We start from the raw sequence: 17,958 nt of genomic DNA, 5'->3' as shown, positions 1-17,958 counted from the left end.
AATATTAACATACCTATATATATAAATATACATATAAATATATATACAGCTACATTCATGTAGATGAGTGCTATACGTCATCACAAAATATAGCTTTATGATAACATGTCTTATGTTTAATAGACCTGTACTTAGAATATTAAGATAGACATCTAAGTGTTTCCAGTCTTGGGAAAAAGCTACAATAACATTAACAAGGATCAGAGCAAAAAGACACATAATTTATTTGAATATAAGGCTTTCGGCTAGCAATTATTCTAGGCAAAATTACATAGAACAGAACAGCAAACTGTACACATTCCAAAATAAAAAACTTTGCATATGCACATCCCAGCAAGGTGACATGAATGTGGAATTCATAAAATAAATAGTTGATATATTACACTTGTTACCTCTCCATTTCAGACATGTATAGAGTGTATCCCAATAGGTAACATCACTCAACAGAACCGATCACCTCTCTTACCTTCAGTTTCATATTCACACCGCTTCCATCAAAAAGAGGATGGGTTATGTTTCAGAGGAGGAGCCCTTTCTGCCACCCAACTGGGATGAGAGCTAAGACACTTGGGGTATGATCAAATTCAGTATGCTGCAGTCCCTTGAAGCGTCTTCCCCCGCCTCATCTGAGAGTTGCATTTGAGACAAAATTTCCCAGTGAACTCCCTTTCGTGGTAAACTCCCCAAACTGCCTTTCTAGCTTATGTTCACAAAGCCCTGAAAAAGTAAAGATTTCAAGACGACTGCCTCCTTGGGTTTTCTGTAAAGTGGGGAGCATACACAAAGAGCAGTGGTAGCTTTTAATTTTACTAACCTTCAAATGCATTCCCTTATTTTGAAATAAAGATTGTAGTGCATATGAAAAGAACAGAAACTTCTTGACTCAGAAAATCTGTCTCTTCATTGTATATGCAGCTTCCTAAAAAGAGAAACATCACTTTAATCCACTGAGACATTTAAGAAGGCTTTTACGATTTACATTAGTTGCTTCTCCTGCTAGCTATTCTTTAGCTACTGTAATTATTATGTCAATAAATGTTAATGCTATCACGAAAAAACACACTCAAGTCCATTTCAAAGGCAATGTTGGGATTTTTCCCATAACATCTGCCAATGTTTGTGTAGATAAGTTTGAGTTAAAGTCACAGTGGAAAGGATATTACTATTATTATTACTATTTTAAAATTCTCAACATAACAAAGTCACCTACAAAATAGATTGGGAAATAATATCCAAAAAAGAAAATAAGAATGACTGAGAATTCTTCAGACATTCCCTAAAATGGAGCAAAATATACTTTTTCAGAGTCCTGCACTGGCCATCAGGACCTCTTTTACAGTGTTATGAAGGGCTCCACTTCTCAGAATTTTATCTATATTTAATGGAACGGGTAGAGGAACTCAGATCATTCAGCATGTCACTTCTTTTTCAAGCCATTTCCAAAATGTGTTCAATATATCTTAGATTACAAGGTTGGGGAAAAGGCTAAAATGCTTCAGGAAAAGGCTCCTAGATATCTAGAACCCGAGTTTCCAGCTAAGGAAAATACTACTCAGTGTGGATAGCTTCTGTATCATGGTCTAGGAGTCCTATTCGTAATTTTTTTTTTTTTTTTTCTGAGTGGAGAGTAGCAGTGGAGAGTAGCAACAAGTAGATGTGGAAATGCTTGCTGGGGATGATTTAGTGAAACAAAGAGTCATTTAACAGCATCTTTCTCCTACCAATCTTTAACATAGCTGAGCAGGGAACTCCCTTCCATACAGGACTATGCCTGCTGCAATTTTCATTTATTTCGCAATCCCTTTTCTGTTGGAAACCTTTGGCTGCTTAAACTTTTCCTCAGAACCAGAGGACACTCAGAATCACCTTCCCACATCCTCATTAGCTCCTGAGTCTCACTCTTGTCCCACTCTCCACCTCCATTCCCTTACTCAACTTAAAATGATGTCTTTATTTAAAATAATAGAAAAACCCCAACCTTCCACCATTGTTTCAAAACCTGCTTTTACACCAGGAACATCACCATAATTTATTTACTCCACTTAAACAGTAAAACAGAAAATACGGCTATCCTTCCATGATCTTACATATTGCTTTCAAATTTCCATTTTTTCTTCTTTGTTTTCTCCCTGGATTTCATTTCTACTATATACCCAAGTGTAATAAGGCATAGCCAGGACTGAAGAAACACTCAGACCTACAAAGAAGGAAATGGGTTTAGTAAACAGCACCAACTCCATATGCCAGAGACCCAGCAGTCTACAGCCTAGCCACAGCTTTGCCACTGACTTACTGTGTGAGCTTAGTCAAGTCACTCAATCTCTTGGTTTCCCAGCTGTTCTTTGGAAAGCACTATTTAACCCTTAAATAAAAACTGCTGCAGATGCACATTAATTTACATGCTTTATTTTAATACATAGCTCTCTTAAAAACTTACACAAATGCATGACAGCATAGACTCCAGTCATCGTGGAAAATAAAGAGCTCTCCACTGTGGAAATGTTGAGTTTGGTTTCTGATCATCCTACTTGCGTGTTAGAATCACCATCACTTAACATTCGAAAAAAGGAAAATGGAAAAAAAGCCCTAAGGTAAGAATCTCTGCTGGTTTGGGAGGGTTTTTTTAACTTATACATTCTCCACCCCCTTTCCCTCAAACCTAATCAGCATGTCCTATATTTAAGACAGAAAATGTAATTTTAGGCAAACAATTTAAATTGGTCATATAGAACCTAGAGCTATCAGTTTTGTTGAAGCCCCAGGTGAATGGCACTTCAGCTCTATCAAAATCAACTCCAGCAGTGAACACCAATTCTCTCAAGGTTATTTCGTATCTGTAATGTAACCCAAATCCATCAATTATATAAACTCCTTTGGGTTAAAAAGATGTAATAAATTGTCCTAGCTCTAAGAAGATGAGTTTGATGAACCTGTCAGTATTACTGGCACTTATAAACTGTGAATATTCTGACACATCCTGATACTCAGAACATGCCGCTAAAGGCTCAAGCTTTAGCAGTAAATGCATGGTAACTATGGGACCTTCCACTGGGTACACCCAGCCAAGGCAAATGTTTAATTCCCTCATTATCTTTGCTACTGTGCAGTCCAAGCAATAGCCCAATTCTCAAACCACGAGATTTGGGAAGTAATGCATACATGTGCTGAGAAGACTGTATTTTCATATAGCTCATTGTTGCAGGACACAGATCAATTTAAATCCAGCATTTTTAGAATTTTGCAATGTATTCAAAGTGTTATGGTGCACTATTTATTTTTTTTTCTAAAGCAGTCCAGCCAACAGCCAAGGTCTTCAATATCATCTGCCCCATGGCCTATTTAATAGCAAGGCAGAATTCAGATCAGAGCAGTATTCTGGAGGATGAGGGATCTCTAACAAGGGAATCTGAGTATTAGAGCAGCTTGGCCAGAATTCTGAAAGGCTGTTCAGGAGGGTGGTATGAAAAATGAAGTTCCTTTTTTGTGTTACTCTCTCCTAAGGGGAAAAAAAAGAAATAAGGTCTCATCCTGCCCTACTGGCTCAGGGACATACCAGATAAAGACCAGCAGGAAATCAGTCAATAGGACAGAAATCTTCCCCAGAAGATCCTGTTTGCATATTATTATTTAAACACTAATTCAGTTTTGTAAGCTTCCTCACCCTTCGGACCCCAACAATTTCTGTACCCTTTCACCAATTGAAATTATGCTGAGATGAGGATCTCAAATACATTAAAAAACCTGTAAATTTGGTAAAATTCAATAGCATAGAAGAGAGAAAGAAACTCTGAAGTGCCTCTACTGGCAGACAGGCTACAAAATTAGTTCATTCCTTTTAGATACAAAAGGATACACACAACAGACTCACCTTGGGATATGAACCCATAGGAAGCCAAGCTTCAGACTTTCCACTCCTTACAAAGCAACTGGGTTCTTTTGCAAATTGCTAAACTTACCATGCTTCTTTCAAGCTGTCCCAAATCTCTGCAGCAATACTGCTTGCAGAGACTGCTCAAGAAAGCACAGACCCTTCTCACACCAGCGCTGCCTAAACGCTAACCTATTTTGGGGGCGGCATTCCAGTTTCAGAGGAAGTTCATGTACATCCTGCCCATTTCCCCAGGTAGTCTGGTGTTTTGCTAAGTCGGGGAATCAAGCTGTCTCCTACCACAGAATCAAGGTTATTTCACTAAGAGCAATACTCCCATATAATACTGATCACCTTTTTTTAATAACTTGCCCAAGCTGACGCAGCTCCCAGCCTCCACCTGAAACCTTTTCTTGTCCATATGCATTAACAGTTTGACTATTTGCTCTTTATTAATTTCTCCTCATAAAACACAATATTTTTGTCAGCTGAAATAATGATCTCCTGAGGTACTTGGCCCCAGACCTGTAAACTGTTAACACAAATTTGATTAAGGGACAGTCATTCTAGCGGGCTCAGTGGAGCCTTTGACATGGGTAAAGGCTTTCAGGGGGCAGGTTTTCAGGGGCAGGTTTTGGTTTGCGATTTATAGAGACACTGGAGGATCCCTATGCGTGTTCAATTCTTTCATAACATATGACTCTGTTTCATAATTTCCCAGTGAGATTCTTTGTCTCTTTGTCTCTGTTTCCTTTCCTTTAAATTCTTTTCACTGCCTTCATCGCTTGAATTCCCTTTCCTCACACAATTAATTCCCTCCATTTGGATATTTCACTCCTTCCTAACATGGACTCTGCCTCCAAAGCTAAGGGTAGTTAAATAAAGATTATATGAACAGATTTGTCCAGGACACATTGCTCTTTAGAGGACAGGTGGAGGAGACATTTGTGCTTTAATATAATAGTAAATACACGCAAGGCAGTGCTCCCGGCAGCACAGCTACACGTAACAGCAGATTGCTGGCAAATGACAGATACACTTTACCCGGAATACTCAGTGGGGAGCTCAAATCTGTATTTTTTAAACCCATCTGGAGTATTCAGTACCCTTGATACAATGAAGCCAACACAGGAAAAATGAGAAAAATGTGGAGTTTCTCTCCCTCTCTCTCTTTCTCTTTCCTTTCTTCCTAAAATTTCCAGCTCCCAATTAATTATAGATATCTGCTCCTCACAATGACATATGACTTTTTTTTCCATTGGAAACATTTTGGCTTAATTACTTCTGACATTTCAGTCAGCACACTGTGAGCTTGCTCACAATTTTGCAGCATTTAAATAAATAAATGAGCAAACAAATAAATAAATAAATAGCATATGTCCCAGCAGCTAACATAGTTTATTCAGCTATGTGGTAACACAGATCACAATGGGCAAAACATCATGAATAACCAGTTCAACCAGCAGTGGAAGAACAGGCAGACAGAATCTCTACCTTATTTACCATAAGACATCTCTCACCCCAACCCACGCAATCAGATTTTAAAGGAAGTACCTTCATACCATCATGTTCCTGTTCAGTAAGGAAAAACATAAATTTAGAGGAAGGAAAGGAGACTGAGGTAGGGAACCAAATTAATGGGCCAACTTTTTTTTGAGAGAGAGAGAAAGAGAGAGAGAGATGTTCCCCTGACCACTATCAGCCCAGGAGGGCTGCTGAGGCCAGCGTGATGAAAGGTCTAAGGTAAGTGAAAGGGACAGTGGTGAATTTGTGGTGGTTTGTGCAGCCACAGGATTGTGGAAATCAGCAGTAAGAAATGTGGATAATGGCACAAGCAGCTGCCCGAGGGAGGCTCAGGGAAAAAGGATTAATGACCGTTGAGACCTGCTCCCCTTCCACTCCTTCCCTGAAATGCCAAACCACTGAGCCAGTTATCAATCAAGAATGTGAAATACATTGGTGGATTGATTGGGTTTGATACAGTGGCAGCCAGCTACACTTTTGAATACTCTTTGAAAACAATTTTTACTGTGCAATGCTGGAGAAAGCCAACAAATAATAAACCTGTCAGAGTACTCACCAAGTGCTCGTAAATACTAAAGCTGCTGTAGTGCCTTGCAGCTGCAAATGGGAACCATTCCAAAGCCTGAAAAATTGTCAATACTTAATCGTTGCATCAGATATCAATTCTAATTTAAACTTCTACTCTCTCTTCCCCCACGTCTTATCTTCCCTCAGCAGAAAATGCACGAGTCTTAATAAAGAGCATGCTGATAGCATGCCTTTCCTTTCAGTTGGAAAGGCATAGGGTTTTTTTCAGCCACACTCTTTTGCTCCTGTAATTTGTTCTGTTCTTCTAAGCCCTTTATTCTGAATGGCCATTTCAGGTTCAAAGTTGCATGTTTTTAAATGGGAGAATGAGGCTATATAATAAACAAAGACAACTTGGCCCACTCTCTAGCCTTTATTCAGGCAAAACTGAGTCAGTGGGATTTTGCTTGACCAAAGGCAGATTAGAAGCTCAGAATCACAGCATTTTATGTCACCTTTGCGACAGAGAAAGCAGGAAGAAGTTTTCACTTCATATCAATGGGTTGTCCTCCCACTTCTGCAATGGACAAAGGACTACAAAAAATAGACCTTGAAATCTTTAGAGACCTGAACCTGTACAGCAGATGTCTGGTTTTGCAGTACTTTTGGTCTTACACTTAGTATACCAGGCCTAATGAAGCCCTGATCATCCAGTTTTAAAAACACCCTTTAAAGAAGTTCTCATCAAACACAGAAGCTGTGGAAAATAGGCAGCTTTTTGCCATAGCTCATGGAAGTGTTTTCCATGGTTTGCAGACAGAGCTGTGCCCTTTTGTTTTCCCCTTCACCACATCAGTGGATCCCAACAAAATCTTCATTGAGCCCAACGGAAAGAGGCATTGCTACTATGGCACGTGAAATCTCTCTCAAATAATTTTTCTTTTTTTTACCATGGATGGGTACATCACAGTAGATTATAGAGATCAAAAGGGCACATTCTGGACTTGAATAAAGATCATATAATTTCAGGTAGTATCTTTGTATTTTTATAGTACTTCCTTTTACAAATGATTCTTCACAATCTTTAAAAATCACAGTTTTTGGAAAAAAATGCCAGGTTTTGTGAAAACCTAGGGAATATATTGCTCAATAACATAAGAAGATCCACACTGTCTCATATGAAAGATCCATCCAACCCAGTCTTCTGTGTCTATCAGTGGCCAACAGTACACATGCAATGGAGGAGCATGAAGTAAATGCAGCATGATCCTACTCCTCTACATGCTCCTGTCAATCAGCAATGAGTTCCTTAAGAAAATCTGATCCTGTATGCTTTCTTGTAAATTCTGTGTCTGTGTACAAGGCAGTGAGCAACTTCTCTAAAACTTTTTGTGGATTTATGATACAATTTCCATACAAATGGGAATTGTCACATGCCAAAAAAAAAGGGGGGGGGGGAGGAGAAAATAAAAGAAAAAAAGAAATGAAGGCTGTTAGACAACTACACACTGAGCAAGCATGATTTGTAATTCCTAGACAATCTTTTCTTAAGCTTATTCCCCTTTTAATGTTCTTGGTTCTCTTGTTTGGATGATAGATACAGGGTTCTCATGCTCTTACCTGTCCTCCCCTTTTTTTCTTCCTTTTTTTTAAATATCATCACTCTGAAATATCTTGATGACTTTTGTTTGTGTGACGCATAGCCAGGAGAAAGTCAGTTCCCTGTGTATACAGATTTGGTTGGAAAGTCAAATAACTCTCTGCTCCAAAGGCATCACAAGCTTCCACAGTACCACAGTCTGAGTACACAGAAATTCAAAAATGGCAGCAGTGTGTTAGTGCATCAGAGCAGAATATCTTAGCTTGGGACACTGCTACATGTCTCTCCTTGACCTTGATGTAACTGCCAAACTTCTTGATTGGCAAAGTCTCTCTAATGTCCCCCAAGGTTCTCATATTCCATCTGTCTGCTGTCTACAGCTTCCTGAAGACCACCCTCCTTCCTCTTGTCTTGGTTTCCATGATTCCTTAAAGATATGTTTAAAGCACAACTGAGAATGTCAAGAAAACTGGCAAGAAAATGGAAAAAGAACAACATTGGGAACCATTTTGCAAAATCTGATTTAATTTTTTCCATTGAAAATTTAAAGGTCAGATAGATCTCAGCACTGCCAAGGACATATCAGTGTGTTCAAAACTGTAAATCTAAATAGAAGCAGCAATGTTTGTAATGTGTAATTTTAGAAGTCAAGGAATAATCTTTATCTGGGACACTCCTTGGCTACATGCACTAAATCTGGAATTTGTAGGACAATTTTGCTATTCTTGTTTCATTTTTAGGTTTAAGGAAACAAAGAGGGGAGAGCATTAAATGAAGGCAACAGTTGTGTACATTTTCTTTATATAAAGATAACACAGACAAAATTAATTTCATTTAAAGATGGTGATATCACATTGAGACACACAGTTATTTCAAACAGACAATTATAGGCATGATTATAAAGCCTAATCTGCAGTAAATGTAACTACAGAGTGGTGACTAACAGTGCCTGTGTGAATGTATGCAGGCTCACACACAAAGATGTAAATGGACTTTCTATCAAAGACAGAACTTACTTGTTTTCACAAGAAAATCCCAGTGTTATTGTCTTCCCCAATTCCATCTGCAAAGCTAAAAGTGGAGATTCTTCAGTACTTCTCCATTACTCCAGACCTACTGGAAAATTTTAGTTGAATGTGCTTCCTTATATCTTGCACATGTGTTTTAAGTTTTCTTGTGAAAAGAAAGTTCATAGAAAACCTTCTGCTTGTCTAAGCATTCCATGTATGCATGGTTTCCTAGTTTTGTAACCAGGAGACATGAACTAAGCAGTAAAAATGCTATTGTCTTATTGTCCTTCAGAAGCAAATTTGAAGATGGAATAATTCTCAAAATTAGTCCATATACTGTTTTGGAACTAGGCTTGATACTATGAACCAGTGATTGTATTTCCTGGAAGAGGCTTCCTAGAGAGGTGGGTGGTCAATGCCCCATGTCTGTCAGTGTTTAAGAGGCATTTGGACAACGGTCTTAATAATATGCTTTAACTTTTAGTCAGCCCTGAAGTGGTCAGACAGTTGGATTAGATGATTGCTGTACATCCCTTCCAACAGGAACTATTCTATGTTATGCTAGTCTATGATATTCTACTTGAAACCTTACAAATTCCTTGCTGGCTGTAAAGCTATTCAAACTTCTCTGTTGTCTTTTTCTTTCCACCGTGGCTAGAAATTACAAGTGTTGAAACAGGGCTAACAGCAACGGACCATAAATCTGGATGACCCTCTCTAGAAATGGAGGCACTTTTGGTCATTGAGGAACTACTGATTTAAGTAAAGAGAATACCGAGCAATACTAGCACCCAGAAGCTTAACGGGGAAAATAAGAGGTCTTGAGGCTGACCAGGAGTTATTCAGTTAAAAGGTACTGGAACTATCTCCAATAAATGAAATGTGTTTGAAAGCTTGAAATCTGGTTGTCCAAATATCAGAAGGCAAATGATAAATCTCTGAAACTTGTTATTATTTTAAAGATCCAACTTGCAGTGGGCACCTGCAGAGAGGCCTTATGTATTTGAATTTTTAGGCTTGTCAATATTGCTCTGTTGCAATTAATCAAAACTAACTTGCTAAGATATCTTCCTTTCCAATCATACCACATGATTTTGTTTTTTAAATCCTTCTGTCTTCTGCCATGTGTAATTTAAACTTCTAAAGTTAAATATAAATTTCTTTGTTTTGCCATCATGCCCAAGAAAATCTGCAGAGCTTTCATCTCCAAATCTTTTTAAAAAAAAATTCCCATCTTGTCTGCTAAACATGGAGTACCTAAGTGGTGGAGCAAGGCACAGTAAGTCAATCTTTCAACCCTTTTCCCATTCAGCTCTTTCTGTAAGACTTATTTCTTCAATGGTCTCAAGAAAACCCTTAATCATTACAAAAGGACTGGAGGCAAGAGAGACAGTGTTCTCAGTTAACATCATTTCTGGGAAATCATTGTATAGATTCTTATTTGAATCTCTATGAAGACTTTTACCTAGTGCACATTCTCTATGCTTAATGATTAAACCATAAATAAATAACAGCTAATTTACCATCAGGGGAGTACAGCTCAAACCAGGTACTGTACACCAAAGAGCTTTATCCAATATAGACAAGTACACAGAGACAACCACAAAACGTAAACTCATAACAATGCATACTTTGAAAACATAATTACATTTATATGACTAGCTGATATAAATTTGATAGTATGCATTTATTATAAATCACCAATTAATAATATATTACCATGCAGCAAATTAAAGTGTATAGCTCATTAGCTGGAGTATACTGCTGTGCCTCAAAAGACTGCTGATGTTCTGCCATTTCAGTTAATATTTTCAACATACTAGTGAATTACAACTTGATACTCATTCTACTTCACTGTGTACAGTGGTGTGTACATGTATTTGTTTTTCCATATAAGCTTCCTAGGAAAAAAAAAAATGAGGTTACTAATGAATGGATATGTCATCATATAATATTAAAATATATTCATATAAAATATTTTTTTCACCTTTGCCTGGACAACTAGTTATAGCATACAGTGAAAAACTGCTAAGTAGTTATAATACATCACAACTACTGCTCAGTATTTGTGCCGGGAAATTGCAAGGCATTAAATGCAAACAGGTCCATTTTTGTAGAGTGCAGCATAATTTACCTCACAGGAGGGAGTCTGCATGACCATGAACTTAGTGAATCTCCTGAACATACTTACCTAAAAGAGAAAGAGGAAGGGAGCACAATGGAAAGGTCAGGTACTTCTGTGCAGGTGACACTGCCCCAGCTACAAATCTCAAGATTTATTATTCTGCCTCCTTATCTCACAGAAAGTTTCTTTGCGCCATTTTCTGCTCTTTCTTCTACATCTTTTTGCCTTGGAGACCTGGGAATTCACACAGAGTCTGGCATCACTGACACAAGAAATCACAGTCATACATCTTGGATGACCACATTAGGATCTCCCAGAGTCTCACACAACCTAACAAGCTTAAGAAACCCTCACAAGTCAGATGCCTCATTCTAGCCTATGGCAAATCTGAAATAATTCAACTTTGTTTAGCCTATATGAAAGGAAGTATCTTACTGATAGATTAACTCTGGATATGTAGCACAGATCAAATACTAGGCATTTCCTATTGTCCACCAATCCCACACATAGTGTCACAACCATAAGCTAAATTGTGCCACAATAAGAAAATCACACAGAAAAAATGATTCTCTACACTTTACTTTTCAATAAGGTGTACCTTAATGAGACACACTTTTTACACAATTACAAAATTATAGACATTGTATGATAAAACTTTTTTTCACACAGAAAAAACGCTATTTCTGTGGAACTACATATAACCCCCCAATACTTTAACATTGTCTGACAATATGACAAGAGTGCTTCGTGGGTGGTACTTTCAGAAATAAATATATAAACAATGTCATAAGAACATTTTGTAAGCTTTAAAAGTTTTTGCTGTATCCAAATCATTCATAATGCAGGGTGTAGCACATATTACACTGATCCAAAAATCTTTCTATTCTTTTTTTTCAAGTGCTTAAAAAGAGGAGAAATTTGAATTCCTACTACCATACCATAACTTTAATGCATCAAAGCAGATGAAAATAAAGCAAGTTTTCTTCATGTCATGGAGGAAATGCTAAAACTCTGTTTTAGCCAAGAGAGATGTTCATTGCTCTGCCATTTTCATAATGTCTTTCATTTCCTTCACATAACTATGAACTATAATACTGCAGAGGATCCATTATAGAAAAAGCAATAGCCAATTGAACAGATGGGAAGAAGAAATGTAACCACAAAGGGAGAGAGTCTAAGCTGTTTGTTCTGTTGCAGTTATGAGCTAATAAACTAGGCCTTTATCAGAAATAAGTTCATCAGATTACCAATAACCTGTAAGATAGAAAAATGGCACTACAGATTCACCCTGCACGTTCCCTCTGCCACTGTTTATTTCTCCCATTTTTATTCATCTTTGCCATGTGCTTAGACTGTAGGCCTCCAGGATGTCCTTCCTGGTTTTGGCTGGGACAGCTGACCCCAACTGGCCAAAGGGATATTCCATACCGTGTGACATCATGCCTGGTATATAAACTGGTGGAAGTTGGCTGGGGGGAGTGGATCACTGCTCGGGAACTAACCGGGCATTGATCGGTGAGTGGTGAGCAATTGCATTGTGCATCACTTGGTTTGTATATTCCAATTTTTTTATTATTGTTGTTGTTATTTTATTATTGTTATTACCATCATTATTATTATTTTCCATTCTGTTCTATTAAACTGTTCTTACCTCAACCCACAAGTTTTACCTTTTCCCTTTCGATTCTCTCCCCCATCCCACTGGGTGGGAGGGAAGCGAGTGAGTGGCTGCGTGGTGCTTAGTTGCTGGCTGGGGTTAAACCATGACACAAGAATATTTTTTAACATGAGCATTGTAGGCCCTCTTAAGCACCCCCACACTTAAACAGCACCATTCCCACTGGAGCCCTTGCTCTTAGACAGTTGCATACACAGAAGAAGGGGCAGCCAGCTGGACAGTGCAGCCAAACCTGCCTGGTTTTTACAAATACAGAGCAGCCAAAGGTTTATGGTTGGACGAAAAAAGCACTCTGAGCCAGTGCTATCCTGAGACTACAAAAAAAAGGGAAACTTTGTGAGGCCCCTCATGGAATTGAAGTGATCACCTGATTTTCTGTGGTGAAAAAACAAACTCTGCTGCACCAGAAGGAATCATGCCAGGAAGCGTGAGAAGCTCTAACCTGGGGATTACCCTGGAGGTTTTGCCAAGAACAGTCTCACATTTTCAGGTTGCCACTTCTATCCACAAGCAATTCCTGAGCATGGGATAATCTGATACTATTGAGTAATAGTTCAATTTTAAACTCCTTTTCTTTATTTTATCACAATCTGAGCATTATATAGTACAGAATTATGGTTCCCCACACAGTTCTGTAACAGCAAATCTTCTACAATACTACAGATCATTCCTGCATTGTTATTGGGGAAAACAGATTTTTAAATGGGGGAAATAAGAAAATGTTTGTCCTTAAAGTTGCTCATTAATGATCATCTTCTTGTCATATTAAAATAAGTTACCTCTTTGCTGAACTTGTCATTCAAATGTTGTAAAATGGCTGATGTAATGATTTGTAAGTATACATGAATACTGCACTCACAGAAAGTATATAAAAGTTTGCACATTTTAATGAGAATGGATAATGCTTCTGTAATTTCTCATCCCTCTTACAATGGTTGTCAAGAGGAAAGGGTAAATATGTGCCATGCTACCTTGTTACAATCAGAGTTTAAATGCTATGTCCTTCCATTTAAAGAGCGACTCTATTCTCATCTTCCCAGTGTTCTGTAATTAGGCAAGCTGGCCATTTTTCTTCCACCCTATTTGCAGTTTCACTGATTTATAGGAAAGGAGTAGAGCTGTTTATAACATACGAAGTATAGGGCAGGTCACAACTGTGAAGATTATATAGTAATGTTCCATATAGAACATGTGGATTACTAAAATCTTATTTCATAAAGTATAAGAAATGGAAGTATTGCTTGTAAATAAGAGTGAGGCACAACTGCAATTTCAGTCTCAGACAGATTCTAATTTCATTTTTTGATTATTATTTGTGCTACAGTGGCATAAGGACCTGCTTCCATTCACTGAAGTCATCTTCTCTGAGACTCCACAGCACCTCTGTCAAAAATGATAATGCTAACGTGAAGGCAATGGGGGGGTCTGATCTCCAAACCATTTTGAGACATGTAGGAAACCCTGAAGGGAATAAAAGTTAGGCAAATATATACTGCATGGGTTACAACAAAAAACCAGAAGGTAGTAAAGTCACAGAAGGGAATAAAGGAAATAATGGCAGATTATGATCTTTCCACCATCTCTGCTTGAATCAGAAATATGTGTCTGGCAGAAAATGTCAAAAATTAGGATACTATAATAGACACTGCCAGATTAACAATGTTGTTTTTCTAGTCATGGGCACCTTTTGCCATTGACAAAAATAAGATGAGGATTCCTGGAAGAACTCTAATGTGATTAAAATGCCAGGAAACAGCAATATACCTCGCTGAAATCAGACTGGACAGTAAAGAAAGGCTATGCATCATTTTTATAGTTTTATAAAAAGCTTTTTTGTAAATAAGGACCAATTCCACAGTGAATGGCGCATAAGTGTTTTATCTGTAAAGTAGAAGAGACTTATTCATAAGAAGAGCTGATGATATGGCATTGTTATGCTGTGTGAATAAAATGGCAAACTTACATATTCAAAATACCACTTTGTTTCCATTATTATGTGGATGCTCTATATAAACATTAAAGTTAGCTTTATTTGTTTGCTTAAGCATGTATTTACTCTTTATGCAATGTGCCTCTGCAAACCACTTCTTCTTCCTCATATAACTCCCACCTGAAACATTAGATTTTCTCAATGTCATAATAATTTTCTGGGGTTGATGCTATCTTTTTAAGGCTAGAAAGAAAAGGAATAGTTTTCCAGATTTTTTTATAAGATTGAAACATGGTTTACAGTATGGGGCAAATACTGTTTCTGTGCAAATGAATTTCAGAAAGGTTCAGAACTATAGTTTAGTCCATCTAGGCACTCAAAATTCCAAACATTCATCCAAACATATGAAAACAGTGAAGTTACAAAATTGAGCTGGAAATTTCACAAGCCTTTTGAGAATTATTTCATATTCTTCCTCCTATTTGATCCAAAATACAAGTGCTCTCAACATTTTCCAGCACCTATGAAAGTCATCTTGATTAGAGACATAGAATACAAGGTCCATAAAACTGAAAAACAATAGGATATGATGAAGGAGCAATTAGCTGAAGTTTTTCAAATACTTATAAAATAGTTCATGTTACTACTTCTTTTGTCCAAATACATTCACACAAATCACTACCATTTTACTTTGTCTTGGCACTATTACATAACATGCTCAAGAGTTTTTACAAAATAGTAGCTACTAATTTACTCTGAAGCATTCCATTCACATGAACAAACTAATAATAAAGTAGCAAAAGGTACCTAGTTTCTTGTCGGTAGAAATTGATGCTGCTCTTTTGATTGGGTGAGAGACACGGGGAAACTGCATATGTTCTCTGATCCAGCATGGACAAGCATGTGGTTTCAGCAGTTTCCCAAGAGTTCCTTGAGTTTTAATGTAATGTGCATTAATGGAATACGCTGAAATTCTCATCTTCTGTTGCATTGTCTGCTCCTTCAGTACATCAAAGGCAAGGATACTTCAAATGGGCAGACTGCTTTGCCAGAGATGAGCAGGTTAAGTCAAAGCAAAAGAAAATTAAGTGCAGGTCTTTTAAAAAAAAAACAAGTTCACAAGGCATGCCTGATGTATAGGTCATACAGCTCAGCTGGTTTCTTCCTGGTATTTTTATTTTTGGCAAATTTTAATGCAAGATACAAGTAAAATACCTCAGCCTTCATTTCAGCTGACACAGTTGGCTAGCTTGAGCAGTTCACAACTGTCAACTCCAAACGCTAACTTTCCAACAAAAATTGTTTTACAACGATCAGAATTTGCTCATTTTGAGTTTGACCATTTCTAAACTTACCTATTTGTGCTTCAAGTACCAAATAGCAATAGCTATGCTGTATCTCCCCTGTATTCTACCGGAGTTTATGCAAATTTATTTCTGACTAAGCAAGATGGTTTTCAGGCCTGAAGAAACAGGAAGGACATGCCAAAACCACACAACAGAACACAGTGCTGAGACATCCATGCAAACAGCAGTTGGGTTCATGCCAGAATAGCAAGATGTGCCTGCTTATTAGCGGAGGCAAAGTGTTGACTTGATATATTTATTCATGTTTGGGATCTGAGCTGGCACCTTCTCTAAGCAGCGCAGTCATGCAGATGTACCAGTTTAAAATGGCACAGATCACCAATGGCTCTGGAATATCTCTTGTCTGATGCGCACATGCCCACAGATTTCACAAATCTTACAGCCTAAGGAAACAATACAAAACCAAAGGATGAATGCTTACTTAATGTTTTATTGTTCAAACTAGTTTTCAAGAAAATAAAGGTTTGTGCCATTCTTTGATGAGTCTGGTATGCCAGCTATCTTAGATTCAATCTATACAAAAGGATAGCAATTAAGGTTAACTATTAAGTACAAATAGCTACAGATCCAGTTTGGTCTGAATAAACACAGTGTAAGAGAGACAACACTACTCTAAACAGACATTACTACAACTTATCACCTACAGTTTTTCTTTTCCTGGCAATCACAAACACATACCTCTTACTATTTACAAGAGAACTGTTCTTACTTGGATCACAGGAAGATAGGAATCAGAAATCACCTCTTTCAACTCTCAAATTAGTTATCTTCTCCTACAAGTCTACAAACTGAATGTTCAGTTTTCTCCTCAAGTTTTAAAAAGGCCCTGTTGAGTGAGCTACACTGCCGTGTGTCTGAGAATTTTAAAAATTGCTTTGTTCTCTTTGCCTGCAGAACTCCTCACACACCTCTGCTCAGATGATCTCAGTCACGGCTTTTTATTTTCCCTCCTGCAAGAGAAGACCCAGTGACTAACTTTCCTTCAAATTCCTCTGTGAAGAGGTGCCTAAGCAGTCTTTATCTTTCCTCAAACCCTGCTCACTAAACCAACGGCTCCCCTATTTTTATTTGCCTATTTTATGCTTAGTCTACTAATTTCATGATCAGACATATGCCTATAGATTGTAATCATTCCTCAGGCTTCTTTTTAAAGGATGATAGCCTGCAATGACCAGGCTGGACTGAAGTGTCAGTAAGCACGCTGCACAACTAGACATCTGCATATTTCACCAGGGCTCTTGAAACTGGACTCAAATTAATAGAACCCTTTCTTTACATCAGGCTTTTACTGCTTCCCACCAGAGGTTAACTAAAATCACAAGACTAGCCTTACACATGTTATTTCAGGATTCCTGAAATCTATACAAATGAAGAATTACAGAATAGCAATAACAATGACTCCGTTTATAAGAAAAACAAAAAATACTTTTTTTCACAAACCGCAAAAAGCTTTTGATTGATGTGTGGCAAGCAACACTGACAATTTCGTTCGGTTCCTGATTTAGCCTAAGCAGGCCTTTATCTTTAGTCTTGGTAAAACAAAAATGATTACTGCTAACACTAACAGATACTTTTGTTACTCAGCTCAGCAAGAAAGCTACAAATTCAGTGAACAGAATGAAGTCTGATTTACTGGAAACCTATAACCCCCTAACATCCGTGTCTTGTAACATGTTCATCATTGCAGCATGCAAGGTTCCAACACACTCCAATTAAAGTGAACACAAAAAGAAGCCCATACATTTCTCACATCTTTCCCCAAACAGCTTTTTATTTACTTTATGTTACTCTGTTTTGACAATGCTGCTTTGGGAATGCCAAGGTGAAGAAAAAGGTTTGATTTTTCACTGTAAAGGCAATGAGGTTTGTACTCACTGACCTCACTGGAAGTAGACTGAACAAAAAAAAACTTGTAAGAAGGCCCTCTATCCTGAAATTACTAATATGATTTTAAGCTTTATTTTATTCCTTGATAATGCTACATGTTGTACATGGTCTTCAAGTGTGGAGAACTTGGAGCATAAAGATAAGACTTAGAGAACTTGAAGCACAGGAATCAAAAAGACCTCGATGCTCTTCCAGAAGAGTAACAAAACATGGTACTAGCACTCAGTATCTGCCACAGCAGAGTACTTAGATATCTAATTGTTTTGTAAACATGGAAATTTTTACTCAACCTAATACATCAAAGATTATTTGCCAAAACCTTGCTGGGATTATCAGAATATTGTGGCAAAAATGCTGCTGCTGCTGTCTCTGCTGTACTTCTTCAGTAACTGCAGAACTTCCCAAGCAAGTAGCTTGCTACTTAATCCAGCATTGCATTTGTAAAAGGAAGAATTAAAGCAG

The 17,958-nt window shown here is 37.7% G+C and overlaps 1 long non-coding RNA gene across 1 annotated transcript; it reads right to left on the bottom strand.

Moving 5' to 3' along the window:
• Positions 1–1,895: 1,895 nt before the first annotated feature.
• On the bottom strand, positions 1,896–8,048 carry LOC142037302 (uncharacterized). The gene is made up of 3 exons (XR_012652338.1): positions 7,520–8,048; positions 5,949–6,014; positions 1,896–2,197 (listed from the first exon to the last, which is right to left on the bottom strand). It is a non-coding gene; the product is annotated as an uncharacterized LOC142037302 (long non-coding RNA).
• Between the last annotated feature and the right edge of the window lie 9,910 nt (positions 8,049–17,958).

The sequence above is a fragment of the Buteo buteo genome, chromosome 1 (genome assembly GCF_964188355.1).
Source record: "Buteo buteo chromosome 1, bButBut1.hap1.1, whole genome shotgun sequence".
Classification (NCBI taxonomy): Eukaryota; Metazoa; Chordata; class Aves; order Accipitriformes; family Accipitridae; genus Buteo; species Buteo buteo.
Note: the sequence above shows the minus strand (reverse complement) of the source record. Positions and strands in the feature narration are given on the sequence as shown.